Source organism: Panthera leo, chromosome B1 (genome assembly GCF_018350215.1).
Source record: "Panthera leo isolate Ple1 chromosome B1, P.leo_Ple1_pat1.1, whole genome shotgun sequence".
Lineage (NCBI taxonomy): Eukaryota > Metazoa > Chordata > Mammalia > Carnivora > Felidae > Panthera > Panthera leo.
Window position 1 is genome coordinate 153,784,815 of NC_056682.1, and position 10,369 is coordinate 153,795,183.

Genomic DNA, 10,369 nt, shown 5'->3' on the forward strand with positions numbered 1-10,369 from the left:
CAGAGAGCCCAACCGGGGCTTGAACCCACGAACCATGAGATCATGACCTGAGCCGAAGTGAGCCGCTTTAACTGAGCCACCCAGCTGCCCCTAAAAAATATTTCTGAGGGAACGTTTTGAACATATTGGGGAGTACATTCTTCTTGGGTAATCACAAATGAGAAAAATAGTCCCAGAAAACTTATTAAAAGTTATGACCCTCACAAAAGTTACAATTCTTGCCTTCTCCAAATGTAACTTAGCAACTCTGAAAAATTAACAAATGCCATGAGACAAACAGTCCTAACAATGGGGACATAACCATAAAGTAATGTAACATGAATGTGTGTAATATGCATAAACTCTTCAAAATGTGAAAGGTAAGCAAAATTACACAACTCTTCTCTCTAAAGGATATAATTAGTAATAGAAAAGAAGTTCATATCAAGATACTCATCACAGCATTCCTCATAACAGAAAATAAACCCCAGTGCAGCTCTTTCTGCCCACAGGTCCTCTCCCCAAGCTTTAATAAAAAAAACCATCTCTTTGCACTGAAGACACCTCCAGGATTCTTTCTTGACCGTTCACTCCTGACCCCAACATTTCCAATGAATAGCTATTTTAGACAGATATCAGTTTAAGTTTGGCAACTACTGTGGACAATCCTGTGTCTACATTTATATGGATTAATGTTCTTAAGTGAAAGTAAGATAGTTTGTTTCCGATTATCATAAATCTGTACTTATCCAAAATTAGTGATTAATCAGTATGTATTCTCTTTGCTTTAACTCTTGTACCTTTATGTTTATAAAAAAAGGGGGGGGATAACCAATGTTAACGTCCATTTGGAAAAAAGGAAATTCATAATTCTAAAACAGAAATAAAAACACTGGTTATGCCCATACAATATGTTTCCTAATTATGGAACTATGGAAAAAATTCCATCACATGAATTTTTTCTCTTTATAAGAGAAAAAGGAGAATCATAAATGTTCTGGGCAGACATGGCCCAGAAGAAAATGTTTCTTGAAAGAACATATTTCTCCTATACTCTTTATCAGTCCAGATGAAAAAATATCATCTATTCATCCTTGAATGTATCTACAGAATGGTTATATCTTTGCATTAGAGTTTTCTTCTCTTACTTTTTTTTTTCTTTCAGATGACAGCTTTGGGTATATATTCAAATGGAAATAGAAAAGCATTAAAAAGTGCAGGTAAGAATATTGCACAATATTCAGTGACTTTCTCTAAATGGAGTCAGCTCATTTTCATCAAATTTTAAAGGGAAATGATTGCATTTATACAGCAATGCTTTTTTTTTTCCTTAAAAAGATATACTGAATACGGAGAAGAGAGTATAAACAGGTAATCAGAAAATATCTGTTCAGAAAACTATTCTCAAATTATTAAGGAAAGTAATCTACTTGAAATAAAATACATACCACTCATGAACTAACAAGTGTTATCATTTAACTAAATTTGAGAGCACATCAATAATGTTTAAGTTAGTGAAAGTATTTTAAAACAAGGAAAGTGTGTATGGATGATGCTGCCTCACAAAATAATACAGACAAGTGTAGTATCTGTATTAAAAAATAAAAATAAAATAAAAACATATCCTTAAATATTCTTATTTAAGCACTACAAATATTCCAAAAATATTCCATCCCCTGCTCTTGATTCGTCATAGTTAATAGTTTCTATACAAAAAGTCAATATTGAGACTGTTCTTTTCAGTGTACAAGAAGGACTAGTCCTGACTGAATCCTATTATGTATTTCTAATGATCAGTGGAGTATACTCATCATGGTCACAGTCAGATAATATAAAAGGATAGGAAAAAAGGAACTATATGGAGAAAATAATAAATACACATATTCTTACAGGTTTACATTCTATTCCTCTTTTCTAAATACCTTCTTTGTATACATTGTCTTATGCTACTTGAGATTCAGTTTCTTTTGTATTTTCATTTCAAACCTTGAATGCTGTCTGAAATTTATATATGTATGTATGTATGTATGTATGTATTTATTTATTTATTTATTATGCATATATTCCTTAAATAGAAACTTTAGCGTCATCTGATCCTTTAATTTCAGCTTCTCTTTTATCATCACTGACTGTACTGAAGATCCTTTGTCTTCTGGCTTTACTAACCAACCATTGCAGGGGTGAGTGTAGATATAAACTAATCGTTACATCACTTGGATGAGACTATCTGAGGGCTAACATGGTGTAGTAGAGATATCGCAGTACTTGTAGTTGGACCACTCAAGTTTGTAACTTTTATACCTTTATTGTCACGTTCTAGCTACATTATTTGGACACGTCACTTAAGTTTCTTGAACCCCATTTGTGTAAACTGATAATAATGCCTAGACCAATGAGTTAGCGTGAATATTATAACTGATAATATTTATCTAAGGGGTTAGCACTGTGTTTCATTCATTGAATTTTTCATTGATTTATTAACTGCATAAACTACTGTGACACAGAATGCAAAGTGTTATTTACTCAGGTTCCTTCATACACATTCAGGAGTTTTATATGATAAATAACAGAATTTTCTATCTTCTTTTTGTTGTTGCTGTTAGCACAATACAAGTAAGAATGCTATATAATCAAGATACATAAGCTTTATTTTTCTTTTTGTTTTTTTTTTAATTTTTAAATGTTTGTTTATTTTTGAGAGAGAGAGGGACAGAGTGTGAATGGGGGAGGGGGCAGAGCTGCCCAGGCGCCTCGATAAGCTTTCTTTTTAGATGACTTTCTTGTTTTTCATTTCAAAAAAATCTTTTTTCTATAGTCATATTTGATAGAAACCAAAGCAGTGCTTAGGTCAAGGATTTTATTTTCTTGAAGTTTTCAGTGTTTTAAAACAGCAAACTCTTTCCTGTTTATTCTAGGTGGAATTGACAACCAGATAACACATTCATAAGAAATACCATTACAATTAAAAAAATAACCTGGGATTCCTGGGTGGCTCAGTCAGTTAAATGTCCGACTCTGGATTTCAGCTCAGGTCATGATCTCATGGTTCATCAGATTGAGCCCCTTGTCAGCCTCTGCACTGTCAGCATGGAGCCTGCTTGGGATTCTCTCTTTCCTTCTCTCTCTGCCCTTACCCTGCTCTCTTTCTCTCAAGATAAATAAACATTAAAAATTATGTACTAAAAAAATTCTGAGTAGCATTAGAAAAAAATCCCTTGCCTATTGAAAAAGTAAGTTTCCAAAACCGTCAAGCATACTGAGAATACCAGGCAATAGAGTTATTTTGTCTTTAGAAATTACAATTTAAACAATAGAAATAAATCTAGCAATGTGAAAAAATATTTGTCATAAGACTAATATTAGCAGACAAAATTGTTTAAAATGTCTCATCAGGAATATAAACTTCATTTAGCTTGAATGCTATGGCTGATGCTTAAAACAGACCATAGGAAAGCAGTTTGGAGCCTAATTTCAGAGAAATCTCAATCCATGGTAGCTGAGCAAAAGAAAAAATAAAAACCTCGTAAGAGTTTTCTCCTATTGTAAATTACCACACGTGGATATTTATTTACATCAAGTTTATAAGAGTTCTACTCAGTTGAAAAATTAACTTATGTTGGGCATAAAATATTCAATTTATTTAAAGAAGATATGTCAAAAAATAATTCTTGACCTAGTTCCTAAGTTACAAATCTATCTGTGATACTTCAACAAATTCATAACTTTTATACATTGAAAAAGAATTAATTCTATGTCCTTAAAACATCATTACTTGGTCTTACTCTTGATCTAGTCATATAGAAAGTAAACTTTTTTTCTAACGTCTTAATCTCAGTCAAATATAAGAACAAAAGTGATGGTTTTCACAGATTTTTTTGTGGGGGGACAGAAACTGTAGATACAAATTTTATTGACAAATAATGTCACCATTTCAGAGTGGAGAAAAGCAACATTTAATTATTAGGATGCTGAATAGAAAATGTACTTGCTTTGATTTTAGATATAGTTAACATCTTTCTCTTATATTCAGAAGTTATAGAACATTCATAATATAAAGTTACTTCGGTTCCTAAAGAGTTTTCCATAATTAATTCCAAAACATAGATATTAGTGTTCAATGTGCAGTCAGAAACATTGGGGGAGTCTCCCCTTTAGTACTGGGTTGGTTGGCAAAGATCTCTCATGTTCTATTTCCGTATTTGTAAAATAAGGATTTTATGAGCAGCTTCTTCAAATATGACTGTTGTGTGAAATATCGTATGCAATAGCACTTAGAGTACAAAACATCTTTCCTCTAGTTCTTTTTATGTTAGAAGAGTTTTTGAATAAATATCTTAATTCTTCAAGTCAAAATTAAATTACTACAAAATTGTTATCTCATGAGAATACAAATAGCATTTTTTTTTCTGAATTGGATTTATACTCCCTCTCCTTTTTCCTTTGTATCTTCCTTTATTTCGAAACAACCTTAAGGATTCTTTATTCTGAACATTTTTTTATCAGAAATTTCATAAAATGGATTTTACTATTACATAGAAAATTTAGCATTATAGGTCAGGGGAGAGGTTTCTCTGGCTTTTCAGACTATCTTTTGGTGTGGGGCTATGTCATTTATCTAACTTTAACAGATGAGATAGGAGTGAACAAACAAGACTGGATTTTAAAAATAAAAGCAAAACATCAAAGGCAAATTAAGTGAATGTGTAAATAGGTATATCCCACCCAAAATAATAATAATAACAACAACAATAATAATAACAATAATAATTCTTCAGCATCACCCAATGAGTGTATAAAATTAAAGAATTGTTTTTTGTCCTAATATTTTAAGTTCTGCCTCACAAACGTATCTTAATGAACCCAGCAGCGCATAGGTCAGGTCTCAAGTTTTCACACACGCACACACCCCAAAAACAAACAAAAAACCGTGATATTGTCAGAAGATATTCAAAATGACTTAATTTTTTGAGTTTTAGGATTACACAGGAGATTCACTTTATGCTGCCATATTACTTCTTTGCCGAACAACTTTCTGCCTTTACCAGTTCTCTTAACTTCAGAGCTGCTCAGATGGCATCTCCCGTAGGCCTCAGTGGAAAAGACCCCAACCCTTCGTTAGTAATTCATTAGGTCTAATGAAGTAGTTTCTCCACCGGTAAGCAAGAATTTTTCTTCTTTAAAGAATATGGAAAATGAAATAGACAATATTTTTTCAATTAAAATTTATTTTATGTCGTGGACAGATAGGATATTTGTCCTATATATATATATACACACACACACACACACACACACACACACACATATACATATATATATACACATATGTATATGTATATGTACATATATATGTATATATATATGTCTATGTATATTTATTTATTTATATGTGTATATAAATAAATAATTTATTTATAATAAATAAATAAATAAATACATTTAATTTTTTAAAATATTTATTTATTTTTGAGAGAGACAGAGACAGAATGCTAGTGGGAGAGGGACAAAGAGAGTGAGAGAGAGTGAGAGAGAGAGAGAGAGGGAGAAACAGAATCCAAAGCAGGCTCCAGGCTCTGAGCTGTCAGTACAGAGAGCCCAACCGGGGCTTGAACCCACGAACCATGAGATCATGACCTGAGCCGAAGTGAGCCGCTTTAACTGAGCCACCCAGCTGCCCCTAAAAAATATTTCTGAGGGAACGTTTTGAACATATTGGGGAGTACATTCTTCTTGGGTAATCACAAATGAGAAAAATAGTCCCAGAAAACTTATTAAAAGTTATGACCCTCACAAAAGTTACAATTCTTGCCTTCTCCAAATGTAACTTAGCAACTCTGAAAAATTAACAAATGCCATGAGACAAACAGTCCTAACAATGGGGACATAACCATAAAGTAATGTAACATGAATGTGTGTAATATGCATAAACTCTTCAAAATGTGAAAGGTAAGCAAAATTACACAACTCTTCTCTCTAAAGGATATAATTAGTAATAGAAAAGAAGTTCATATCAAGATACTCATCACAGCATTCCTCATAACAGAAAATAAATTTAAAATCCTATGAAATCAGAGAATACTAATTAGGTAATTATGGCTCTTAAAGTGGGATTGTATACAAATTTTAACAATTACTTTTACAAAGTTTTCATAAATAGAGGGAATTAGGCTACATCTTAAATGAAAAGCAAGTAGGAAGTGCTATTTACTATGAAGATATATTCAGTCTCCCCAGTTATTAGGAAACAGGATACATGTATACATATATGCTAAAATAGTTTATGCTAAAATATATAACATTATATCGTATTACACACACACACACATTCATCTCTAGATGAAGAATAAAATGTTAAAAACTTGGAAAATTTGAAGGGATGATAGCAATATAGAGAAATGAAAATGGCATGCATGGTTGGTGGAGTGTAAAATAGCACAGCCATTTTAAAAATTGGAGTCAGCAGCTAATAAAATTAAATTTGTTAAAATTCCATAAATCGGTACATTATTATCCTATTTGTGATTATATCTCAGTATAACTCTCATACAGGCAAAGGAAGAAACTTGCATGAAGATATTTCTCTCATAATTATGTTGCAGGTGGTGGTAACCTATACTTAATACTGGATATATAAATACTTAATACTTAATACTAAATACTAAATACTTAATACTATGTTGGTGGTAACCTATACTTAATACTGGATATATAAAATTAGCTATAGTTAAGTAAATCAAAGTAGTGTTGCGCAGCTATTAAAGATTTTAAATTGGTGTTACAAGCAATTAAATGAGTAGGTTTTTAAAGGCAAGTGTTTTTTATAAAATAATAAATAGAATTTATCTATAGAGCAATAACCTTTTTGTAAATTAAAATCACATCTGCTCATAAAGCATTTTATATTTTTAAATATTACACATGTTGAATGACATTTAATATACATGACTCTTAAAAGAAAAGATAAAGAACTCCACTCTTCATTATAGATGTTGATTTTGTAGAAATAAATTATACCTTCTGAAGAATAACAGATGCAATAGATAAATGTACATTTTAGTTACAATTCTAGTTTTGTGCTGTACTTAAAGTTCATATACAATATATCTTCATCTACTATCTATCTATGCATGCAGCTTTATAATTCTTTTAACAACACTTAATTTATGCTTCAACATTTTCAGTTGAATTTACATTGCCTTAGTCTTGGTATCACATTTAATTCAGTTTGTAAATGTTGGGATTCTTGCCAATGCTGAGAACAATTAGGTTACTTAAACTAAGTGATAATTTCCTAATTAATTCAATTAAATAGTCATTTAAGCTTACTTGGCTTGGGGGAGTATAATGTTAAAAATCTATAGCTGGACTTGTAATCTGGCTGTGTGCCTAGAAACACTGAACTGTGATATTAAGTAGTCACATGAGTAACTCAGAACAAATGGTAGGAAATATTAAGCCATCGTGTCTAAAAGCAAAAAGCTTACACAGTGAGTAGGAGAGATATAATTTGTCTTTGACTCACAGTTTAAAAGCTTAAAAAATTCGTGACTCTAAAACACAAGGATTGAGATTTGGAGTTTGTATCCTAGAATAAAATTTGTTGTAGATGTGTATCGCTGGGGGTCTAACTTGGAGTTAGAGGTTTGCATGCAGTGGGGTTTGCTGGGGCAATCCTTGGGATTAACACCAGTGAGCGAGGGTTAGAAAGTAGCTGGGGGGTTCTGGAATTGGCATGACCCCACAGAGTTGTTCTGCACTGAGCCTACTAGGTTAGACATCAACAACCAGTCATTGGTGAAGATTGTTTAGCCCAGGGCATTTCTTAGAGAGGCACTCAGCTGGGTCCTGGCAGCAGCTAGCACTTCCAACAGTTGGGGGAATGATTTCCGGGAGTCTAGAAGGTGTAGTCTCTGAATGCAAGTTTTTAGAAGACTGTAGGAGATGTTGAACTTAATAATAGCTATTAATAGCTATTTGTGTTTTAAAGTAAAATTTTTTTCAAATTTAAAACCTAGTTTTTATCAACCAAGAATTCTAACCTTCTTTTTAACTTTCTACAACTCTAGTTGTAGAACTCTAATAAAAATAATCACATTCAAGTTTTCTTTCATTAAACAATATACTTTGACATCTTTATCAAAAATACCCTGACTACCTAAAAGTGAGTCTATTTCTGAATTTTATAATCTATTTATTTGGTCTATGAATCTATCCTCTCACTAATACTATAATGATTTGATTACAATAGGCTTTCTCTAAGTGCCAAAAAGAGGGGTATCATTCCTTCCAGTTTATTTTTATTTTTCATTTTGTTTTTACTATTCTAGATACTTTGCCTTTACATATACATTGTAACATTAGCTTTTCATCTTAAAAAATAAAAGCCTATTAGCATTGGAGTGTAATTACATTGAATTTACTGATCAATTGGGAGAATTTCCATCTTAATATTGAGCCTTCTAATACATAAAGACTTCATACCGTTCCATTTAATTTGTGTTCTTTAATTTTCCTTGATGACATTGATGACATTTTGTAGCATTTAGTTTCTAAGAGTAATACTTAAATGTGTACAATGTTTGCATATATAAGTAGTTAAAATTATCAATATTTAATATTGGTACCAAGAACAGATAAAATTAATTTTGAAATGTTTTTCTATATTGACCTCTAAAAGGTCAATTATTTTTATCATTTGCTATTGCATTAACATTATGTTATGTTTACATATTTTGTTCCTGCTCAAATTTCTGGAATGGATAAGATGGCTGACTTTTCTCCCCAGGTTGTCTTCACATGGGATCACATCCTCAAGTAAGATAGATTACATTAGTTCAAAAGGTGGCAGTGTTCTAAGAGCTAGACTTAACAAGCTTATTTGCATTATGCTTGCTGATTTCCTGTCAGTCGAAATCATTGAGCCAAGCCCTGAGTAATCTGGAAGGGAATTACACAAGGGCACGGACATCAGTGGACATGGTGTCATAACAAACCATACCCAAATCTCAGGAGTTTACAACAAAAAAGATCTCTTCCTTATTCACATTATATATCCATTGTGGTATGGTTGTGGCTCTACTCCATGATAATATCACTCTGGGAATCTAATGGATAGAGTTGTCCCAATCTTAAATTTCACTCATATTTCATAGGCCAAAGCAAGTCACCTGACCATACCTATTACAACAGGAAAGGGATGTTTTATTCTGCCTTGCAGAGGGATATTTCACACCAAATATGTGTGTAGTAACACTGTATAACACAGCTCATATTCTCCTTGACACTTACTAAGATCTAATTTACTAATGTTTAAGTATCTAGATGGAATAAAATGGTATCACACTATGCTAATACTTTGTATTTACCTGATAATTACTATGTGAAGAATCCTTTTATAGATTGACTTGCCATTTATGTTTTCTTTACTGTTAAATGCTGACTGGAGTCTTTAGCCTGTTTTTATTAGGTTTGTATCTTTTGCTTATAAATTCTTTATTATTTTTCATTATATTCTTAATGAAATTTATTATCAAACTATAGTTGATATGCAGTGTTATATTAGTCTCAGGTGTACGGTATAGTGAGTCAACCATTCTATTCCATTCTTTAATGCTCACCATGATAAGTGTAGTTGCCATCTGTCACCATCCAACACTATTACAATATTGTTGGCTGTATTGGTTATGTTGTACTTTCCCTCTCCATGAATTATTTTATAACTGGATGTTTGCACCTCTTAATTTTAATATTACATAATACTTATGTACTATTTAATACATATGTATTATTTAATACATATGATTTCACTTAGATGTGGAATCTAAAAAACAAAACAGTCATAAATACAAAGAACAAACTGATGGTTGCCACAGGGGTGGTGGGTTGGGAGATGAGTGAAATAGGTGAAGAAGATATACATATATATATATATATATATATATATATATATATATATATACTGCCTCTTTATCCAGTCATCTATCAATGGACACTTGGGTTGCTTTCACATCTTGGCTATTATGAATAATGCTTCAATAAACATAGGGGTGCATAAATCTTTTTGAATTAGTGTTTCATATCCTCTGGGTAAATGCCCAATGGTGGAATTACTGATACAGTATTTTTTTTTAATTTTTTTTTTTTGAAGATACTCCATACTGTTTTCCACAGTGGTTGTGCCAATTTACATTTCCACCAATGGTGAGTGATGGCTTCCTTTTTCTCCCCATCCCTACCAACACCTATATATTTTATGTCTTTTTGATAGTAGCCGTTTCTCACTGATGTGAGGTGATATCTTATTGTGGTTTTGATTTGCATTCCCCTGATGATTAGTGATGTCAAGCAAATTATATAATTCTGATATCGATTATTTTTCAGATGTATGGGT

The 10,369-nt window shown here is 31.9% G+C and overlaps 1 long non-coding RNA gene across 1 annotated transcript; it reads left to right on the plus strand.

The window, feature by feature from the left end:
- The first annotated feature begins 1,158 nt into the window (after positions 1 to 1,158).
- On the plus strand, positions 1,159 to 10,157 carry LOC122218195. The gene is made up of 4 exons (XR_006201935.1): positions 1,159 to 1,199; positions 2,088 to 2,159; positions 8,744 to 8,793; positions 10,127 to 10,157. It is a non-coding gene; the product is annotated as an uncharacterized LOC122218195 (long non-coding RNA).
- Positions 10,158 to 10,369: the final 212 nt, after the last annotated feature.